Source organism: Pongo pygmaeus, chromosome 11 (assembly GCF_028885625.2).
Source record: "Pongo pygmaeus isolate AG05252 chromosome 11, NHGRI_mPonPyg2-v2.0_pri, whole genome shotgun sequence".
Classification (NCBI taxonomy): domain Eukaryota; kingdom Metazoa; phylum Chordata; class Mammalia; order Primates; family Hominidae; genus Pongo; species Pongo pygmaeus.
The window spans coordinates 123,690,294-123,714,175 of record NC_072384.2 but is presented as its reverse complement, the minus strand read 5'-3'; positions in this window follow the sequence as shown (position 1 = coordinate 123,714,175).

The window sequence follows — 23,882 nt, the reverse complement described above, 5'->3', positions numbered from 1 at the left end:
GATAGCATACTTGGGTGCTGGTGGAGAAAGGTGGTACAAGCCTGTTCTTAAGGTCTCTGGATGGCGCTGTCAGGAGCGGATGTGAGAGATTTGTCCTCAAGCCCCAGGACAGTGTCTGGGAAGGTCAGTCCCTAGGTTCCATGAAGGCACATGCAAGCGCGTAGGAGGCAGGGTTGCAGTTAGTGGCAGCAGCCCAGAAGAGGCAGAGCTCTCAAGCTCTGCTGAGCCCATGCTTTGGCTCCCTTTGTCCCAGGGGCAGCCTCCCTGTTGCACTGCATCACCTGTTCACCAAGGGTTAGGACTCTGTGAGGGCTGGAATGCTGGGACCTGGCTGCGCTGCTAGGTCCAGCTAGCACTGTAATGCTATAGTTCTTTGGATGGACATGGGGGGATGTCAGAGGGGCTTCATGGATGTGGAGATGCAGGGGTTGCTGGGGCCCAGGGCAGGACGTAGTCTGATAAACGTTGGGCTCTCAAAAATGCCAATGCACTACAGCTGCTTAGGTCTTGGGAGGTGATGTGGGATGTGGAGAGAATGTCCTGTCTGTAACAATGTTGTCTCATGGACCCCACGCAGTGCCCTACACTAGTCTTAGGGCCCATGACGTCTAAGGGACTCTCTCATAGCTAGGACTGCAGGAGTCTGTGGTGGGAATGTGGACCACTAGGGATCTCTCACTTACCTTTACCCCACAATGGAGCATTTCTCCCAGCTCCAAGCCAACCCCAGCCAGGTCAGCTGCATTGTTTCCCTTTCCTTCTGTGCCTGGGAGGTTCCCTGTCACTTTCCTGCTAAGTTTCAGTGTTCTCTCTTAGACACCCTAAGCCCGTATTCAATGCGTGCGGTTACCTACTGGCTGTTTCAGTCCTTCTTTGTGGAGGAGGCTAGTGCTGGGTGCCTCTAGTAGTCATCCTGACTCTTTATGTTTAAAGACCCTTTGTTCCTAGCACATTAAACACCTTTTGAGTTGTATCGCATTCTAAAATGGTCAATTAACTAAGTACATTTGAAAAGAGAAAGGAAAAAGCATTTTCATGGACTTTCATTTGCTGGAGGCTGATGGACATGATCCTATTGACTCATAGATTACTCCATCCCCACCCTGCTTTGTTTATGTAAATATGTTTCTTAGAGAGGGGAGTTGGGGGTAGTGAACAGAGCTCTCTCTTCTTTGACTCTTGTTAGTATCTAGAGCCACTTTCTGATTCAAGTTTCTCCAAAAACAGAAATTAATTCCTCTTGTTCAAAATTACATAACTTTCTTAAATTCACTTTCTCTCTCAGCAATACTCAGAAGTGTTTATCTCAGCTGTGTCTTATGTGGTTAGAAAAAAATGTGCTCCCGATGTGCCTGTAGAAAAAAATTCAATAACAAAGGAAGTATTTTCTCTTTCTCTGCATATGAATTTGATTCTCTGAGCATGGCCTTCAGGAGCAAAATGAGTTTGGTGAATTTGAGTCACTGAGTGTAAGAGCCTGGATCGCTCAAGTTTGACTCACCAACGTCTTGATGGCCCTGTCACCAAATATGCTCATCCTTATTTATGCCTTCCACATTTTTTTGGAGTCTCCAAAATATGCTTTGCATTGCTATAATGGCTGTCATCGTTGGAAAACAATGAATATTTTACAAATAGAAGTAGTCCCATTTCTGTCACTGGACTATACCTACTTCTGTTGTGTCAGGACGAGCTGCAGACAAAATTCCTCAGACACCCAGTTAAAGAAGGAAGGGGTTTATTCAGCCGGGGGCATCAGCAAGACTCCTGTCTCAAGAGCCGAGCTCCCTGAGTGAGCAATTCCTGTCCCTTTTAAGGGCTCACAACTCTAAGGAGGTGCGTGTGAGAGGGTTGTGATTGATTGAGCAAGCAGGGGGTACGTGACTGGGGGCTACATGCACAGGTAATTAGATCGGAACAAAACAGGATAGGGATTTTCACAGTGCATTTCTATACAATGTCTAATCTATAGATAACATAACCAATTAGGTCAGGGGTCGATCTTTAACTACCAGGCCCAGGATGCGCCGGGCTGTCTGCCTATGGATTTCATTTCTGCCTTTTAGTTTTTACTTTTCTTTGGAGGCAGAAATTGGGCATAAGATGATATGAGGGGTGGTCTCCTCCCTTATTGTGACAAATCTCTGCTTCTGTATTAAATCCAAAATCTCAAAAAATAACTTAGAAACTTAGGCTATCCCATCAAAATCAAAACACAGAAGAAAAATGAGGTAGAAATATTCTAGAACAGAATATCATGGTTACTGAAATGTTTCTTGCTGGTTTTCTGAAGAAAAGTTTTAGTAATTCTTTCATTGTTAAGATTAACTTAACCATACAATTCTGACTGCTGTCTTATTTCCTAGGGATGATTTCACCTCACCCTTCCATTTCTGAAGCCTGTGGGATTTTCTAAAATTTAGGGCAAACAATCAGTCAAAGAAAGAGAAAGCATTCCACCAAAGGAGAAAACACCAAGGATCCGCTTTCAGGGTAACGTTGCTCAAAGGGATAAAAAGTGAAACTTAGACTGAAATCATGCATCTTTATTCAGATTGAAAAAGACAGGTTTTAAATCTTCCAAATTCAATGTATTCTAGAAAGACTATGAGTTTGCAAGTCAGCAAATGTGTATCCTCTCAGTTATTTAGCTGTCTGACCTTCAGCAAGAGATTCAAACTTTCTGGGTCTGTTTCTTTTTTTTTTTTCTTTTTCTTTTTTGTAAAAGAGGAAAATTAATGCTTTCTTCATATGGTTCATATAAGGAATGAATAAGAGTTAATATTTACCCCCGTACCAGTTATCTATCACTAAGTAACAAACACCTCAACATCATTTCTCACAAATCTCTCGGATGGCTGGGTGGTCTCACACGGGCTTGCTCTTGTGGTTGTATTCACCTGGTGGGTCAGCTGGAACTGGAGAGTCTGTGTTGACATCGTGCATGTGTCTGAGTCCCTGATAGGAATGGTTGGAAGTCTGGGACCTCTCTCTTCACATGGTTCCTCATCATTCAGTAGATTAGCCCACCTTTATACGGCATCTAAGTTCCAAGAAAGTGAAGGCAGAGGCTTCAAGGCATCTTGAGGCTTAGGCTCCAGAGCTCCCAAAACATCATGTCAGCCACATTCTACTGGTTAAGGCAAGTTAGAATGCTAACTAAGATTCACGGTGGAGAAATAGTATCTACCACTCAATGGAAAGTGCTCTGGTCTCAGTGTTTTTGTCCCATCAAATAAATATGTTGAAATATTAACCCCCAAGGAAATAGCATTAGTTTGTAGAGACTTGAGAGCGTTAATAATTCTTGAAGGTTGTGCCCTCAATGAGATTAGTGCCTTATAAAAGAGACTCCAGAAAGTGAATTCACCGCTTCCAAAATGTGAGGACATAGCCCAAAGGTACTATCTATGAACCAGGAAGTAGGATTTTGTCACACACTGAATCTGCTGGCACCTTGGTCTTGGACTTTCCAGTCTCCAGAACTGTGAGAAAAACATTTCCATTGTTTATAATGATATTATGATATTTTGTTATAGCAGCCCAACCAAAACAGGAAGAATGGCAGTATTATATTGCAAATAAGCATGAATATAGAGAATGTTATTCATTAAGACCATTATTATAATACACTCCCTCTTGTATTATAGTCTGTGGGCCCTGTTTTCAAATTCTGTAAAGTTTAGGAGAGTCTTTTATAATTCTATTGATTGGAAACTATGGTAAATTATTACAGTAATGGCACCCAGTGAATCACATACCTTTTCATATTTGTGCCTTTATGTATTCCCCTTCCAAGTCGACATTGGACTTGGCCATGCGAATTGCTTTGGCCAACGGAACATCAGCAAATGTAACACAAATAGAAGCTTCAGAAGGGTTTGTACATTGGAGCTTGTTCTCTTGAACACCTTGAAACTGCAATGTCATAAAAAACCTGGGATGAAAAGCCACTGCAGAAAGAAGAGTGCAGCTGGGCCCAGGTTGCAGAAGTTCTACCATCCAGATACAGCTACATGAGTGAGCCCAGGTAAGACCAGCAGAAGGGACACCCAGTCAACCCACAGAATCATACATAAATGGCACTTGTTTTAAGCCACTGAGTTTGGGGGTACACAGCAATATACAACTGAAATACAAACTAAAAATATTCTAGCCAAAGGGTAGCCTATAACAATTGCCAAATACTAGCTTCACTACAAAATCACTAAGTCATTTCATGGTTTTAGACATAACATAGAGATAATATAATTAAGTGTTCTTTAAAATAACTTTTACCTATAGAATTCTTTTTTAAAACAACATCTTATCAGATATTTAAAACAAAGAGACATCTTATTAGAATAAATTCATTTTATTGGTTCAAATTTATGGCATTTTGCTTATAAAGCCAATTAATGAAAACACAATTCCTTTTTCTTTCATACAAAAATATAAATCCAGGCTCATAAATAGCAGTGAAAGACTCCCTGCAGTTTTAGCTTATAATTAATTGATATGTTTTCTTTTAGCAATATGGCATGAAGAAAATCCTCATTCAAGACAGACAAGTACTTATAAGTGTTAGGGTCATCTCACCACTTGCCTTGGAGTCTCAGGATATTGAATGGTCAGGAGAAGCATTATAACTTACTCCTACTTGGAAAAATATGAACCCATCAGTCCAAGCAAATACATTGATTGAAGTCCTTTGATAAGGTTATATTTTAAATATATTACATTTAACTATTTAAAGATTACCATCTTTAAAAAGTTTAAAATCTATGTAGAAACTTAAATTCAAATTGAATATTTGTAGAGCCCTTGAAGAACCTTGATGGTACTCTGCCATTCTTTGCAATTTATTTTGCGAATTACTATAACACTTGAAAACTGGTTTTGCTTTGTCGTTGATTTTGTTCAAAACTGAGGGAAGCGGATTGGGCATTTTAAAATAACGATTTCTCCCATGTTTCAAGTGTCAGTGCATTCTCAAAACCATTCGTTGGGCTCTTTAAAGAACGTTCCTGCTGGTTTCATTTTTTATTCGTCAAGAGTTTTTGTAAAAAATCAAAAACAAAAACAAGAAAAAAACAAAAACTCAGGGAAAGGAACTGCCTTGCAAAAGAAATGTCACAATTAAAACTGAATGGTATTTTTCAGCTCATTTGTGTGAACTGGCAATCCACTTGAGACTTCAGCAGGGGGTCTGCACTTCATTAGTTCAGCCAGCAAGAACATGCTCTCTTCAAGAACACGCTCTCTTGAAAGCTTTGGTTTGCCTTCACCACTGTTTTTGCCAGGGCTGACAGTTTAGCAACAGGAAGCTGTGTGCTCTTCATCTAATTTTAATGAAACTTTTCCTTTCAAAAGGAAAACCTGACAACAGAGAAGTCTTCTAGGAAGCCAAGTAATTCAACCACCTGACTAAATTTTTGGAGGAAAACAGAGGGTTCTCTTAAGGGTGTGGAATAATCAAAGAAGCCATTGCTATGCTTCTGCCGTACAAGTCCCAGTAGCACAATGTAAATAACTGGATTGTTTGGCATTTCAACACCCATCAATAGTAAGACATATCACAAATATGTGGGAGAAATTTTCATCTATAATCTAGGAAAACTTGGATTTTTAAATTACTTCTGCCTAGGTAGAGGGGGAGTAGAAGAAAAGGCAGAATGGAAAATGTCAGGGATTCCTTCCTTCCTTCCTTCATTTATTCTACCGATATCTACTGAGCTACTATTGATGTGTAATCACCAGGCTCAGCACTCAGGATACAGCAATATATGAGACAGACACAGTTTACAGCCCTCTGGGGAGTTATACCTACAAAAGGACAAAGAGTGGAAAAAACAAGAGGAAGACATTCAGAGGAAAATTTTTGGAATTCTGAGGCCCACTCTGGATGATATATGGATTCTGACTGTTTGGGACAATTTCTAATTTCTGTTTAATTGTTACCCACATCTACTATATATCAAAGGTCAACTAGAAGTTATAAGGTGAGGTGAGGATGTCACTGAGGTACAGCTTTTTGGCCTTCTGGTAAGGTGCCCCCACAGGTGAATTCATGGATATTCAGATAGGATTTGCAGGCTAAGAACTCTGAATTGTTAGCACCTTGAGAAGGGAAACTGTCCATAAGGACAGACACTTCTTACCAAGATCATAGGGGTAATGTGTAAACCAGAATGGCAATTAATTAATTAATTAATACCAAAATACAACTGTTAGACAAATCAGCTCAAATAATATATTATCTTGCAGCAGACAGAACTACATGAGAAAACAGGCTATGATGAGAAAAATTCTAGGTAGCATTCTCCACTAAGACAACATGAGACCAACTTTCTTACTACAAGGCCAGTCTTACCTATGAGATTGTATAGTAGCTCTTTTTTTGGTTTGTTTTTTTGTTCACCACCCATGGCATCTTTGTTCATTTTTTTATTTTTTATTTTTATTATACTTTAAGTTCTGGGATACATGTGCAGATGTGCAGGTTTGTTACATAGGTATACATGTGCCATGGTGGTTTGCTGCACCCATCAACCCATCATCTACATTAGGTATTTCTCCTAATGCTATCCCTCCCCTAGCCCCCTCCCACTCCCTGACAGGCCCAGGTGTCTGATGTTCCCCTCCCTGTGTCCAAGTGTTATAATTGTTCAACTCCCACTTATGAGTGAGAACATGCGGTGTTTGGTTTTCTGCTCTTGTGTTAGTTTGCTGAGAATGATGGTTTCCAGCTTCATCCATGTCCCTGCAAAGGACATAAACTCATCCTTTTTTATGGCTGCATAGTATTCCATGGTGTATATGTGCCACATTTTCTTAATCCAGTCTATCATTGATGGGCATTTGGGTTGGTTCCAAGCCTTTGCTATTGTGAACAGTGCTGCAATAAACACACATGTGCATGTGTCTTTATAGTAGAATGTTTTATAATCCTTTGGGTGTATACCCAGTAATGGGATTGCTAGGTCAAATAGTATTTCTCATTCTAGATCCTTGAGGAATCACCACACTGCCTTCCACAATGGTTGAGCTAATTTACACTCCTACCAGCAGTGTAAAAGCATTCCTATTTCTCCACATCCTCTCCAGCATCTGTTGTTTCCTGACTTTTTAATGATCACCATTCTAACTGGCATGAGATGGTATCTCATTGTGGTTTTTATTTGCATTTCTCTAATGACCACTGATGATGAGCTTTTTTTCATATGTTTGTTGCTCACATAAATGTCTTCTTTTGAGAAGTGTCTGTTCATATGCTTTGCCCACTTTTTATGGGGTTGTTTTTTTTTTCTTGCAAATTTGTTTAAGTTCTTTGTAGATTCTGGATATTCACCCTTTGTCACATGGATAGATTGCAAACATTTTCTCCCATTCTGTAGGTTGCCTATTCACTCTGATGATGTTTCTTTTGCTGTGCAGAAGCTCTTTAGTTTAATTAGATCTCATTTGTCAATTTTGGCTTTTGTTGCCGTTGCTTTTGGTGTTTTAGTCATGAAGTCTTTGCCCATGCCTATTTCCTTAATGGTGTTGCCTAGGTTTTCTTCTAGGGTTTTTATGGTTTTAGGTCTTATGTTTAAGTCTTATGCATCTTGAGTTAATTTTTGTATAAGATGTAAGGAAGGGGTCCAGTTTCAGTTTTCTGCATATGGCTAGCCAGTTTTCCCAACTGTACGGTAGCTCTTGATTTTGGTCTCCAATGCTTGTGCTATCAGCCCACCTCCTATCTGGTGACAGAAAACACTCCTGTTATCATAAACATAGGAATAGCCATGCTTAGCTCATCAGGGCAGTCCATGATGGGGTAAGTGGTGGGCAATGAGATTGTGGAGCGCCTGGCTGTAACCCCTGGAGGATAGTGAGGTGAAGCTGGTCATATAACCACATTTTCATGTTTAATGATCCCTTTAAATTTTGGGGAGAACAGACTAGAGCAGGGCCAGAGTGTGTGGAAAACCCTTTGACAAGATATAATTGTCACCTGGCATATGATTGTGGCAATGAGCATGAGAGAAATAAAGATTCCAGAGCTAGAGGGTAAAATCCCTAGGACTTGAGGAAAGTTGACTGTAGGAGGCAAGGGCAAGAGATGTCAGGGGCAGATTCTAGGTTTCAGGCTTGTTTGTGGAATTGGTAAAGAACAATTCCATTGAGTGAGAGAGGAAACTGGAAGAGGCCTGGGTGAAGAACTGTCAAAGACACTTGAACCAGAGCAACTCCATCTTGAATAGGGGCTGGGTAAGATAAAACTGAAATCTACTGGACTGCATTTCCAGACAATTAGGCATTCTAAGTCACAGGATGAGTGAGATAGGAGGTCAGCACAAGATACAGGTCATAAAGACATGCTGTTAAAATAGCTTGCAGTAAAGAAGCCGGCCAAAACCCACCAAAACCAACGTGGCAATAAGAAGGATCTCTGATTGTCCTCACCGCTACACTCCCACCAGCGTCATGACAGTTTACAAATGCCATAGCAACATCAGGAACTCACCCAGTATGGTCTAAAAAGGGGAGGCGTAAAAAACATATCCCTTGTTTAGCATATAATCAAGAAATAACCATAAAAATGGGCAACCAACAGCCCTCAGGGCTGTTCTGTCTATGGAGAAGCCATTCTTTATTCCTCTACTTTCTTAATAAACTTGCTTTCCCTTTACGGACTTGACCTGAATTCTTTCTTGCACAAGATCCAAGAACCCTCTCCTGGGGTCTGGTTCTGGATCCCTTTCTAGTAACAGAACATCTTTCCAGTAACAGAACAGTGAACTGGGGAAGTGTCAGATAAAGGATCGACAGACTCATGGTGGTTGACAGTTCAGGATCTAGAAGACACAGAAATCATGGAGTCTCCTAAGGTCTCAACACAGACAAACTCAAGTTTAGTCCTGACCCCTCCTAGAAGCCAGCTTTGGGTCCTCAAAGAAGCCTCCTGCAAAGAATGCTTCCTGCCGCTGCCTCCCTGTGGGTTCACTTACACAACAAGGCATTCCTTCAAGAAAGCAGGAATCCCAGATTCCAGGGAGCAGCAGGGGACTGTGTGAAATGTCCTGCCCCAGGAAAAACGATGTCAGAAGAGGACGCTGGGGGACCAAAGGGAGCTTTCACTGGCCAACCCGTTCATGTACTGTTCATGACCTTTCATGAAGGTTCCCAGCAACCTTCATGCCCTCAGGGCCTCTGAAAGTAGTCAGACACCCTGAATTCTGACCCTGGGGAAAGCTGAGGCCAACCTGGACTACTAAGATGGTCAAATATAAAATATAACTTGAAGAAATGCAATGTTATTATGTTTAGATATAAACCATTTATTGTTTTTCCAGAATAAGTTAACAAAATGTTGCCTGGTGAAGCGCCAGACGAAGATTTTAAGAAATAGAAAAATAATTATTTGAGACTAGCATATCAAGATTTTAATGAAATGGAAATTATATAGGACATTCATCTCAAACTGGCAGCCTTAGATAATTTAGCCCCCAAAGTGACTTTTTAAAAACGATTCGAATTAATTGCCAACATTTAAAGATCCATAAATTCCAGGCGAATATCAAGATTTTTAGCTTTTCTTTAAAATGGCCACAACTCTTTGGACCCCTCTGATAGAAACTTTAAAAGCTTACATTTCCATGCTAAAAATACAGCTGAGATACATCTTAACATGATGATTCTAAAGGGACAGACACTGGACCAAGATTCTCCGAGTTTGAATCCTGGCTGTGCCACCTCCTGGTTGGGTGACTGACCCTTGGTGTCCTCACCTGTAAATCAGTGATAATTATAGTACTTATCTCATAGGGTATATAATTATCATATTTAGTATAGTATAATAATTATGACAATAATAAGCACAGCATGTTATTGCTATTGTGACTATTTTCCCTTGCAAATCCTTTCTCCACTGGCAATATAAAGTTAATTTTATAGCCCTGCTAACTTAAAACAAACTCTCTATGGTAGAATCTAAACTCATTGTCAGGCCTCTGAGCCTAAGCTAAGCCATCATATCCCCTGTGACCTGCAAGTACACATCCAGATGGCCTGTTCCTGCCTTAACTGATGACATTATCTTGTGAAATTCCTTCTCCTGGCTTATCCTGGCTCAAAAGCTCCCTTACTGAGCACCTTGTGACCTCCACTCCTGCCCGCCAGAGAACAACCCCCTTTTTTCCTTTACCTACCCAAATCCTATAAAACAGCCCCACCCCATCTCCTTTCGCTGACTCTGTTTTCAGACTTAGCCCACCTGCACCCACGTGAAATAAACAGCTTTATTGCTCACACAAAGCCTGTTTGGTGGTCTCTTCACACAGACGCGAGTGAAATTTGGTGCCATGACTTGGATCGGGGGACCTCCCTTGGGAGATCAATCCCCTGTCCTCCTGCTCTTTGCTCCGTAAGAAAGATCTACCTACGACCTCAGGTCCTCAGACCAACCAGCCCAAGAAACATCTCACCAATTTCAAATCTGGTAAGCGGCCTCTTTTTACTCTCTTCTCCAACCTCCCTCGCTATCCCTCAACCTCTTTCTCCTTTCAATCTTGGTGCCACACTTCAATCTCTCCCTTCTCTTAATTTCAATTCCTTTCATTTTCTAGTAGAGACAAAGGAGACACATTTTATCCATGGACCCAAAACTCCGGTGCCGGTCACAGACTAGGGAAGGCAGACTTCCCTTGGTGTTTAATCATTGCAGGGATGCCCCTCTGATTATTCACCCAGGTTTCAGAGGTGTCAGACCATGCAGGGATGCCTGCCTTGGTCTTTCACCCTTAGTGGTAAGTCCTGCTTTTCTGGGGGAGGGGCGAGAACCCCAACCCCTTCTCTCCATGTCTCTACCCCTTCTCCGCTTTTCTAGGGGAGGGGCAAGAACCCCTCAACCCCTTCTCCTTCACCCTTAGCGGCAAGTCCCACTTTTCTGGGGGAGGGGCAAGAACCCCTCAACCCCATCTCCTTCACCTTTAGCGGCAAGTCCTGCTTTTCTGGGGGAGGGGCAGGAACCCTGACCTCTTATCTCTATGCCCTGATCTCTTATTTCCACACCCCGACCTCTTATCTCTGCACCGCAACCCCTTATTTCTGCACCCCGACCCCTTCTCTGCTTTTCTGGAAGGCAAGAACCACCCACCCCTTCTCCACGTCTCTACTCTCTTTTCTCTGGGCTTGCTTCCTTCGCTATGGGCAAGCTTACACCTTCCATTCCTCCTTCTTCTCCCTTAGCCTGTGTTCTTAAGAACTTAAAACCTCTTCAACTCTCACCTGACCTAAAATCTAAGCATCTTATTTTCTTCTGCAATGCTGCTTGACCCCAGTAAAAACTTGACAGTAGTTCCAAATAGCCGGAAAACAGCACTTTCAATTTTTCCATCCTACAAGATCTAAATAATTCTTGTCATAAAATAGGCAAACGGTCTGAGGTGTCTGACGTCCAGGCATTCTTTTACACATCGGTCCCCTCCCTAGTCTCTGTTCCCAATGCAACTCATCCCAAATCTTCCTTCGTTCCCTCCCACCTATCCCCTCAGTCCCAAGCCGTCAAGCATCGCTGAGTCTTTCTAATCTTCCTTTTCTACAGACCCATCTGACCTCTCCTCTCCTCACCAGGCCGAGCTAGGTCCCAATTCTTCCTCAGCCTCCGCTCCTCTACCCTATAATCCTTTTATCACCTCCGCTCCTCTACCCTATAATCCTTTTATCACCTCCCCTCCTCACACCTGGTCTGGCTTACAGTTTTGTTCCGTGACTAGCCCTCCCCCACCTGCCCAGCAATTTACTCTTAAAAAGGTGGCTGGAGCTAAAGGCATAATCAAGGTTAATGCTCCTTTTTCTTTATCCCAAATCAGATAATGTTTAGGCTCTTTTTCATCAAATGTAAAAATCCAGCCCAGTTCATGGCTTGTTTGGCAGCAACCTTGAGATGCTTTACAGCCCTAGACCCTAAAAGGTCAAAAGGCCGTCTTATTCTCAATATATATTTTATTACCTAATCTGCTCCCAACATTAAATAAAACTCCAAAAATTAAATTCCGGCCCTCAAACCCCACAACAGGACTTAATTAACCTCACCTTCAAGGTGTACAATAATAAAGTAGAGGCAGCCAAGTAGCAACATATTTCTGAGTTGCAATTCCTTGCCACCACTGTGAGACAAACCCCAGCCACATCTCCAGCACACAAGAACTTCCAAATGTCTAAACCGCAGTAGCCAGGCATTCCTCCAGAACTGCCTATCCCAGGAGCTTGCTACAAGTGCCAGAAATCTGGCCACCAGGCCAAAGAATGCCTGCAGCCCGGGATTCCTTCTAAGCCATGTCCTATCTGTGCAGGACCCCACTGGAAATCAGACTGTTCAACTCACCTGGCAGCCACTCCCAGAGCCCCTGGAACTCTGGCCCAAGGCTCTCCGACTGACTCCTTCCCAGATCTTCTTGGCTTAGCAGCTGAAGACTGATGCTGCCCGACCGCCTCAGAAGCCCTGTAGACCATCACAGATGCTGAGCTTTAGGTAACTCTCACAGTGGAGGGTCAGTCCATCCCCTTCTTAATCAATACAGAGGCTACCCACTCCACCTTACCTTCTTTTCAAGGGCCTGTTTCCCTTGCCTCCATAACTGTTGTGGGTATTGACGACCAGGCTTCTAAACCTCTTAAAACTCCCCAACTCTGGTGCCAACTTAGACAATACTCTTTTAAGCACTCCTTTTTAATTATCCCCACCTGCCCAGTTCACTTATTAGGCCAAGACACTTTAACTAAATTATCTGCTTCCCTGACTATTCATGGACTACAGCTACATCTCATTGCCACCCTTCTTCCCAATCCAAAGCCTCCTTTGCATCCTCCTCTTGTATTCCCCCACCTTAACCCACAAGTATAAGATACCTCTACTCCCTCCTTGGTGACCGATCATGCACCCCTTACCATCTCATTAAAACCTAATCACCCTTACCCCACTCAATGCCAATATCCCATCCCACACCATGCTTTAAAAGGATTAAAGCCTGTTATCACTCGCCTGCTACAGCATGGCCTTTTAAAGCCTATAAACTCTCCTTACAATTCCCCCATTTTACCTGTCCTAAAACCAGACAAGCCTTACAAGTTAGTTCAGGATCTATGCCTTATCAACCAAATTGTTTTGCCTATCCACCCTGTGGTGCCAAACCCATATACTCTCCTGTCATCAATACCTCCCTCTACAACCCATTATTCTGTTCTGGATCTCAAGCATACTTTCTTTACTATTCCTTTGCACCCGTCATCCCAGCCTCTCTTCGCTTTCACTTGGACTGACCCTGACACCCATCAGGCTCAGCACATTACCTGGGCTGTACTGCCACAAAGCTTCACTGACAGCCCCCATTACTTCAGTCAAGCCGGAATTTCTTCCTTATCTGTTACCTATCTCAGCATAATTCTCATAAAAACACACGTGCTCTCCCTGCTGATCATGTCCGACTAATCTCTCAAACCTCAACCCCTTCTACAAAACAACAACTCCTTTCCTTCCTAGGCATGGTTAGATACTTTTGCCTTTAGATACCTGGTTTTGCCATCCTAACAAACCATTATATAAACTCACAAAAGGAAACCTAGCTGACCCTATAGATCCTAAATACTTTCCCCACTCCTCTTTCCATTCCTTGAAGACAGCTTTAGAGAATGCCCCAACCCTAGCTCTCCCTGACTCATCCCAACCCTTTTCATTATACACAGCTGAAGTGCAGGGCTGTGCAGTTGGAATTCTTACACAAGGACTGGGATCACGTCCTGTGGCCTTTTTGTCCAAACAACTTGACCTTACTGTTTTAGGCTGACCATTATGTCTCCATGCAGCAGCTTCTGCCACCCTAATACTTTTAGAGGCCCTTAAAATCACAAACTATGCTCAACTCACTCTCTACAGCTCTCATAATTTCCAAAATCTATTTTCTTCCTCACACCTGACGCATATACTGTCTGCTCCCCAGCTCCTTCAGCTGTACTCACTCTTTGTTGAGTCTCCCACAATTACCATTGTTCCTGGCCGGGACTTCAGTCCGGCATCCCACATTATTCCTGATACCACACCTGACCCTCATGACTGCATCTCTCTGATCTGAAGGGGTGGGTTGCCCCTCTACACCTGTGGGTGTTTCTTGTTAGGTGGAACGAGAGACTTGGAAAAGAAAGAGACACAGAGACAAAGTATAGAGAAAGAAATAGGGGCCCAGGGGACCATTGTTCAGCATATGGAGGATCCACACCGGCCTCTGAGTTCCCTTATTATTTATTGATCATTATTGGGTGTTTCTCAGAGAGGGGGATGTGGGAGGATCATAGGATAATAGTGGAGAGAAGGTCAGCAGGTAAACACGTGAACAAAATTCTCTGCATCATAAATAAGGTAAAGAATTAAGTGCTGTGCTTTAGATATGTATACACGTAAACATCTCAATGCCTTACAGAGCAGTATTGCTGCAGGCATGTCACACCTGCAGCCCTAAGGCAGTTTTCCCCTATCTCAGTAGATGGAATATACAATCAGGTTTTACACTGAGACATTTCATTGCCCAGGAACGAGCAGGAGAAAGATGCCTTCCTCTTGTCTCAACTGCAATGAGGCATTCCTTCCTCTTTTACTAATCCTCCTCAGCACAGACCCTTTACGGGTGTCGGGCTGAGGGACGGTCAGGTCTTTCCCTTCCCACGAGGCCATATCTCAGTCTGTCACATGGGGAGAAACCTTGGACAATACCTGGCTTTCCTAGGCAGGGGTCCCTGCAGCCTTTAGCAGTGTTTTGTGTCCCTGGGTACTTGAGATTAGGGAGTGGTGATGACTCTTAACGAGCATGCGAGCATACTGCCTTCAATCATTTGTTTAACAAAGCACATCTTGCACAGCCCTTAATCCATTTAGCCCTGAGTTGACACAGCACATGTCTCAGGGAGCACAGGGTTGGGGGTAGGGTTACAGATTAAAATAGAGTCTCTTATGTCTACTTTCTATACAGACACATTAACAATCTGATCTCTCTTTCTTTTCCCCACACTGAGCCACCTGACGTTCACCCCATTTCCCCACATTTCCTTCTTCCCTGTTTCCCACCCTGATCACACTTGATTTATTGATGGCAGTTCCACCAGGCCTAATCGCCACACACTAGTAAAGGCAGGCTATGCTATAGTACAAGCCACTAGCCTGCCTCTTAGAACTTCTCATTTCCTTTCCATCGTGGAAATCTATCCTCAAGGAAATAACTTCTCAGTGTTCCACCTGCTATTCTACTACTCCTCAGGGATTATTCAGGCCCCCTCCCTTCCCTACACTTCAAGCTCAGGAATTTGCCCCTACCCAGGATTGGCAAATTCACTTTACTCAACATGCCCTGAGTCAGGAAACTAAATACCTCTTGGTCTAGGTAGACATTTTCACTGGATAGGTAGAGGCCTTTCCCACAGGGTCTAAGAAGGCCACCACGGTCATTTCTTCCCTTTGGTCAGACATAATTCCTCAGTTTGGCCTTCCCACCTCTTTACAGTCCAATAGCAGACCGGCCTTTATTAGTCAAATCAGCCAAGCATTTTTTCAGGCTCTTAGTATTCAGTGAAACCTTTATATCCCTTACAGTCCTCAGTCTTCAGGAAAAGTAGAACAGACTAATGGTCTTTAAAAAACACACCTCACCAAGCTCAGCCACCAACTTAAAAAGGACTGGACAATACTTTTACCACTTTCCCTTCTCAGAATTCAGGCCTGTCCTCAGAATGCTACAAGGTATGGCCCATTTGAGCTCCTGTATGGACGTTCCTTTTTATTAGGCCCCAGTCTCATTCCAGACATCAGACCAACTTGGATTGTGCCCCAAAAAAGTTGTCATCCCTACTATCTTCTGTCTAGTCATACTCCTATTCACTGTTCTCAACTACTCATACATGCCCTGCTCTTGTTTACACTGCCAGTTTACACTGTTTCTCCAAGCCATCACAGCTGATATCTCCTGGTGCTATCCCCAAACCACCACTCTTAACTCTTAAAGTAAATAAATAATCTTTGCTAGCAAGGCTATGCTGAACCTCCTTAGGCACTCTCTAATTAGATGTCCTAGGTCCTCCCAATTCCCAGTCCTTTAATACCTGTTTTTCTCCTTCTCTTATTCCATTTAGTTTTTCAATTCATACAAAACTGTATCCAGGCCATAACCAATAATTCTAAATGACAAATGTTTCTTCTAACAACCCCACAATATCACCCCTTACCACAAAATCTTCCTTCAGCTTAATCTCTCCCACTGTAGGTTCCCACGCCGCCCCTAATCCCGCTCGACGCAGCCCTGAGAAACATCACCCATTATCTCTCCATACCACCCCCAAAAAATTTTCACTGTCCCAACACTTTACCACTATTTCATTTTATTTTTCTTATTAATATAAGAAGACAGGAATGTCAGGCCTCTGAGCCCAAGCTAAGCCATCATATCCCTGTGACCTGCACGTACACATCCAGATGGCTGGTTCCTGCCTTAACTGATGACATTCCACCACAAAAGAAGTGAAAATGGCCTGTTCCTGCCTTAACTGATGACATTATCTTGTGAAATTCCTTCTCCTGGCTCATCCTCACTCAAAAGCACCCCTACTGAGCACCTTGTAACCCCCACTCCTGCCCTCCAGAGAACAACCCCCCTTTTTCCTTTACCTACCCAAATCCTATAAAACAGCCCCACCCCTATCTCCCTTCACTGGCTCTCGTTTTGGACTCAGCCTGCCTGCACCCAGGTGAAATAAACAGCTTTATTGCCCACACAAAGCCTGTTTGGTGATCTCTTCACATGGACATGAGTGAAACTCATGAAATTTTTTTTTCTGCCCCTAGAATCACATAATAATCCCTTCTGCAAATTCCAGAAAAATGAAAGTAGGTGCAAAATATATCTGAAGCCCATGTATAACTTTTCAAATAATGTTCTATGTTTCAACTCCCAAAATAGTGGTTTAAATATAACATTTTTATTTAACCAGTGAGTGACTAACAGTGTCAAAACTCTCTGATGTTGGGATTTCCTCCATCTTTTGAGGCAATTAACAGAATTTCAAAATCTGTAGATTAACTGAAAGCATGTCCAACAAATCCCCAGTTAGACACTGCTGATGTTTGGATCAAATTTTGAATAACAAGGACCTTCAAATATGAGTTGGAGAAAAGGAAAGCCTCATGCTAAGCAAGAGGGCAGTGGCACATTGAGCCAGAGTAGATAATTAGGCAGACTTGAGCAGGGCAAGAGAGGCCCTCCTCCCTTAGGAATGTCATGTAACCATCCTGGATGATCAGGCAGTTGGTTGTTAGACTCTCTCTGTAAAATAATAATTGGTCATAGCCAGTGCCAGAAAAAAAAAAAGGTCTCTCAATAGATAGAAAACACCTGAAGCTGGTGATCAGCAGCTTCCCAATAAGATCTCAAGACCAGGGCAAGCAGGCTCAAGGATGTGCATGAAAAGGTGAAATGGCAGAGTTTAACCAGTAGATGACCTTCCTCTGGGAACACTCACCTGGTAATGGAAAAATGCCTCAAGTGAACATGCACACAACTGCAATAAACACACTGAACATGCAGCCCCTCCCAAGTGCTGGCAGGCCACTGTGCGTGTGCACAGTCCACCCCAAGGGAAAAACCAAGGGAGGAGAAACAAACCCCAGAACCATGCTACTGCATAAAACCCCAAGCCCAGGGCGAAACAGGGCACTTGGATCTTTCAAGTCACTTGCTTGTCCCTCTTCCAGGTGTACTTGACTTCCTTTTGTTCCTGTTCTAAAACTTTTTAATAAACTTTCACTCCTGCTCTAAAGACTTGCCTCGATTTTTCCCTCTGCCTTAAACTTACTTCTGCCCGTCGGTCAAATTCTTTCCTCTGAGGAGGCAAGGCTCAAGTTTGCTGCAGACTCCCACAGATTTGCCGCTGATAGCACTAAGAAGCTAGGCTGGAATTTGGTGAGAAAAGTGGCTGTCGTCCCAACAAAATCTCTCTGTGAAGGGCTCCAGCATTATGGGAATCTGCCTGCCTTTTTTGAGATAATCCAGTCTTGTCAGTGGGACTGCTAAAAGAACTTGAAATCTGACTTCATGCAGTCCCAGCAAAACCTAGAAAGATGACATGCCTAGGCAAGCTCCTGAAGTCCTCTCCCTGCACACACAAGCATTCTTCTAGTAGTTTATAACTCAAAGGTGAACTATTTACCACCTGCCTCCAAATGCTTTGAGGATGTTTATTGATATTGCAGTCTGGGCTTAGGTACTTTCATGGTCTCCCCACCATCACTTTGGTTTGGGAAATCAAAAACTCTAACAGAACAACCAGAAGTACCACTGAAGAGAAGTCAAAGCCAGCCATTGCAATGGAAAGGCAAAATTAATTTCAGGCATATTTTCCTTCCAAGCTTGCTGACTTAAGTCTCTAATCAAAGACCTGAGCCATTATGGATGTGTTAGACCTGCCCCACTGACCCCTTTGATGCCAGATTAAGATAATCCAAAAAAGTAGCTACAGATTCAGTTTGTTCAACATATGCTCTGGTAGGAAAATGCCTTTTGAAAGTTTGGCTAAATACTTTTTCCTAATTTTTATTATAAATTAGCTCTGTAGCAATTTCTAACTTCATGAAGAAAAAAATCACATCAGTTTGCAGGAAATAAAACAAGATTGTCTGGGTCTCTTTAATGATAAACACATATTTATTATAAGTGGGATACTATTTCATCAGTTCTACCACAGTTGGCTGGTTCAGAAATGATTGGCAATAAAGACATCAGTTTAAATGGAGAAAATGAGATTTTATCTGTCTGTAATTAATCATGTATTGTTGGAAAATATAAGCAAGGGATTCTCAGAAAGTAAAAAATCTGGGACGATTATGAAATCTAAGAACTACAGATAGTGTTAAGAATTCAAATTTTTCACCTTTCCCTCTCAGCCCCAAGGTGGAGTATAAGATGAAAGTTAGGGAACTAAGGTAATTACATATTGACCATTCTCAAGGTGTCTTCAAAACAAATCTTCCCCTGGGAAGTTGAAAATCATTTAAAAATTTTAAAAGTAAACTATCATATATTCAGAATAGAAAGCACAAATTATAAGTATATAGGTCAATGAATTATTACATGGTGAATATACCCATGCAATCACCACCTAGATCAAGATATAGAACACTGACTTCCTCCTCCCCACATCTAACTATGCACCTGACTTTTAGCTCCTTAGATTTCTCATGCCTAATTTTTGAAGTTTAAGTAAAGTCACATAAGATGTTTTCTTATTTGTATGACTTCTTATGCTTAATACTATGTTTTGCAGATTTATCTAGTGGTTGTGTGTTCCTATAGATTAATTTTCACTGCTGTATACTACTGCATTGTATTAACATATTACAGCTTGCTTATTCTTTCTTGTTTTTGAGATGGAGTCTCACTCTGTTGCCCAGGTTGGAGTGCAGTGCTGGAATCTCAGCTCACTGCAAACTCCACCTTCCGGGTTCAAGCAATTCTCCTGCCTCAACCTCTTGAGTAGCTGGGATTACAGGTGCCCACAGCCATGCCTGGCTAATTTTTGTATTTTTAGTAGAAATGGAGTTTCACCATGTTGGCCAGGCTGGTCTCAAACTCCTGACCTGAAGTGTTCCACCCACCTTGGCCTCCCAAAGAGCTGGGATTACAGGCAGGAGCCACCACGCCCGGCCAGGTCATTCTTTGTTATTTTACCTGGTCTGATTATTCTTTAGAGGTGACTCATTGAAATATCTCATCATGGTTGTCATTTATATTTCCTATTGTTAATGAGGTTGAGCACCTTTTCAAATGCCTATTGATTATTTTTAAATCCTCCTTTGTGAAGTGGCTGTTGACATCTGTTCCCCCTCCATTTTTGTTGGCTTGTCTTTCTTTTTTTGAATTTGTAGAAATTCTTTATTCATCTTTTATAAAGCCCATTGTTGGTTTAGATATAGCAACTATCATCTTCCACCTTATTGCTTATTTTCTCTAACCTTCTCAGCAGCGTTCTTTGAAGAACAAAAAAATCGTGTTTTAATGTAATTTAATTTATTTGATCTTCCCGTGATATTAGTGGTTTTGTATCCTATTTAAAAAATCTTTCCATGCCTCAAAATTATGAAGATGTTTTCCTATATTATCCTTTAGAAGCTTTATTGTTTTACTTTTATAATTAAATTTAAATACATCTGTAATTGATTTTCTATGTGGTGTAGGGTTCAAATTTCCTTTTTTACATAAGCGTATCTAATTCACTCAACACTGTTTATTGAAAAGACCATCTTTTCCCCATGATTCTTCCATGCCTCCATTTGTCATAAATTAAATGTGGATTAGTCTTTTACTATGGATTATATCTTATCTCGGTACAAGTAGAATAACTTTTCTAATTTTGTTTAAATATATTAATACATGCCAAATCCACTGCTGCTTTAAAAATATGTTCTCAAAGACCTCCTCTATTTATTAAATATTAAGCTCATCTCTTAATATCAATAAGGCCCAATTCCTTGGGCCAAGAGATTGGCATGTATTCATATGATTATGTTATGACTATAAAGATTCATATTTGTACAATATAAGTAGCATGGGAAGATATAATTAAAAATAAAACAGTACATGTAAACATTATTTCTTTGTTGACATATTCATCTATGCTTTCCCATGAAGATGTAAACTCCACAGGGCAGCCCTTTGTCTTGATTACTGCTCTATCCCCAGCACCCTTTAGGTACTCAACAAATATCTATTTAATTAATCATGAAAGAAAATTGAAAACCCACATGTCTTCTATAATGTTTCAGAGTCCATAGCTAAGAATTAAGGATAGTTTTTTAAAGATATATATTGATAATGTTTTCCACGAGCTATCGAAGACCTGAGATAGTCAGTAATGGGAAATACAGCTGTGATTACCCAGTAGCAAATTATCTATGGTAAAGGAAACAAACCAACCCCACTTATGTTTTCTTCAACTTTTATTTTATTTTAAACTCCGGGATGCATGCTTGATGTGCAAGTTTGTTACATAGGTAAACACGTGCCATGGTGGTTTGCTGCACAGATCAACTAATCACCTAGGTATTAAGCCCAGTATCCTTTAGCTATTCTTCCTGATGCTCTCCCTCCGCTGAACTCCAACAGGCCCCATTGTATGTTGCTCCCCACCATGTGTCCACGTGTTCTCATTGTACAGTTCCCACTTGTAAGTGAGAAAATACGGTATTTGGTTTTCTATTCCTGTGTTAGTTTGCTGAGGATAACAGCTTCCAGCTCCATCCATGTCCCTACAAAGGACATGATCTTGTTCCTTTTTATGGCTGCATATATCCCATGGTATATATATACCAACCCCACTTTTCTATTCTTACTGCCACTGCGTCATTTCCAATCCTTTCCATCATCTATCTGGATTATTTCAATATTCTCCAATTAGCCTCCATGACTTTGGTCTTGCTTCTCTCTATCCACAAGCCTTCTGCCAAGTCTTTTCTGTTACACAGTTAGGGTCAAGTCACTGATTTCAGACTTTAACATAAAAGCGATGAGCTATCTTCTAAATCGTTAGTATGACACTCAAGGTCCTCATAAACTGGGATAGGAGTGTGGCTGATAGGAAGTATTCAATAGCCATTGCTGAATGATTCATCTCTACTTACCCGTCTAGTGTGTCCTACTTCACCCTACCAAATACCATAATTGCAAGGCAACTCACTGCCCTAAACAATTTGTGCCTTTTCATAACTCTGTTTTTGTAACTGATGCCCAAAGTCTTAAACCAGCATTTCTACCAACTCAATCTTCAAGGCTACTTTATCCCCAGATCCCCAGTTAAGATTAATTATTGCTTTGGACACTGGCAACATTTAAATTCTCTTTGGACTATTTAACTGTCTTGTCTTATTATATCACATATTGTATTATACTTGTTTGTTCAATATTCCTCCCATTATATTCCTAAACTGTTTCATAATTTTTATCTTAGAATCATGTTTAAAGTTTATGTATCCACTCCCTGTGTTATTAACTGTGTATAGTCCTAGCAAACATTTAATGAATGGTTGTTAAATATATAAATTAAAGGAGGATCTCACACAGCTGTTCTCAAACTTATCCAGGCAGTGGAACCCCTGAAAATTTTACTATTCTTTGTTAAATACCACAAAATATTATTAATAAAACTTAAAATGATAAACTATATCACATTGTGATAAATGAGGATTATTAGTTCTGAGATTTTTTGAGTAATCAGAAACATTTAAAGGGAAAGAATTATGAGATAAAATGTTAACGAAGAAAATCTTTTCCAGTAACTCCGTGTTTCTTTGGTCAGAAAGGGATTCCCCTTGTGAGTGTCATGAGCAGGATGACTGGCTCCAGTGTTCCAAGGGATTGCAGCTGAGAGTCCCTCATTCCACCTGTACAACTTTTTGACAGCTGCCCTTCTGCAGCAAGGAAGAATGTTAGTGAGATGAGAGATTTTGCATTCACACCTATCTACAAGATAAATACATCTCACAAATGATCACCCTTTCAAGAGTTGTTATTTTCTAACTCGCCTTTAGGCTTCAAGACGTTAATGCCATTGTACATCACAGTGAAAAACCTATCACACCACATCAAATCAACGTGGACAACTAAAGGTCTTTAAAAATTCATGTTTTAATGACCATCTTAAATCATTCTTAACTGTCCAGACAAAATAAGGCAGAAAATGACCCTGACACAGACCAGAAAAACACAAATACAGAAAATCTGTTTCAAACACCAGCTCACCTCCACTTCTGCCATTGTAAGGTTGGCTTCCGGAAACAACCAGTTCAGTCTGGTTGGGAATGAGGACTTCATGGCATCATGTCAAACAACATATTGCTCAAGAATCCTCTCCTGATTTCTAGGTCCTTTCCTTTAGGATGCACTGTTAGGCTCAGTACCAAGCTTGCAGCCCAGGGAGTTTCAGATATATGCATACATTGGTCATTTACAAAGACACAGGACCAGAAGAATAAATAAACTCAGAGTTGGAATTGATTGTAGAAAATTTCCAGTAAGCTGTTATCAGATGCATCTAATTCTGACTCTGAATATTTCCAGTCAGGAGGACATCATCACACTCTTGAAAACCCACAACATTTTTGAAGGAGTCTAAATGGCAGGATATTCTTTTATCTTACACCAATATTTTGCCCACAGACTTTTCCTTGATGGCCTCTGTATTCTTGCAAATTGTCCCAACAGTCTTTCTTTCTGATAACCGTCTCAAGGCCTTGACTCACCCATCTCAGCCTGGGTCAGTGCCCAATTTATTAGCAATCACTTACTAAATGTTACTGAATGGATGAATGAAAGAATGAATGAACAAATACATGAATTTTAAAGACCTTTCCTGTCCTGTCTAATTGCTCCACCTCCCCACCAAATCTTATAGCTGTTGCCCATGTGAGCATGAAACAAGTCAGGGTCTTTAATTTTCATAACATTTATGCATGAGGGCAGGGAACATTGTTTATTTTGTTCATGAATGTAACCCAAGTGTCTAGAACAGTACCAGACATATTGTAGATGCTCAATAAATACTTTACATAAATAAATAACAAAGTGTCATTTGTCCCCAAGTTTTCTTGTTTAGCACAATATACCAAATTTCTCAATACTTTCCAGATAGTTTAATCTCAAGATAAATGCTAAATGTCTTTGAAATCATTTATATTTGAAGGCTAAAGGACATGCTAACCATTTGTTCCTCCCCAGGAATCTCTGAGTTCTATTCCTGTATATGTTGAACAGCAGGAAGCTACTAGACTACATTATTTTTACATCCCATATAAATGTCTTCTCAAAACAATAATTAACATAATACCATCTGCT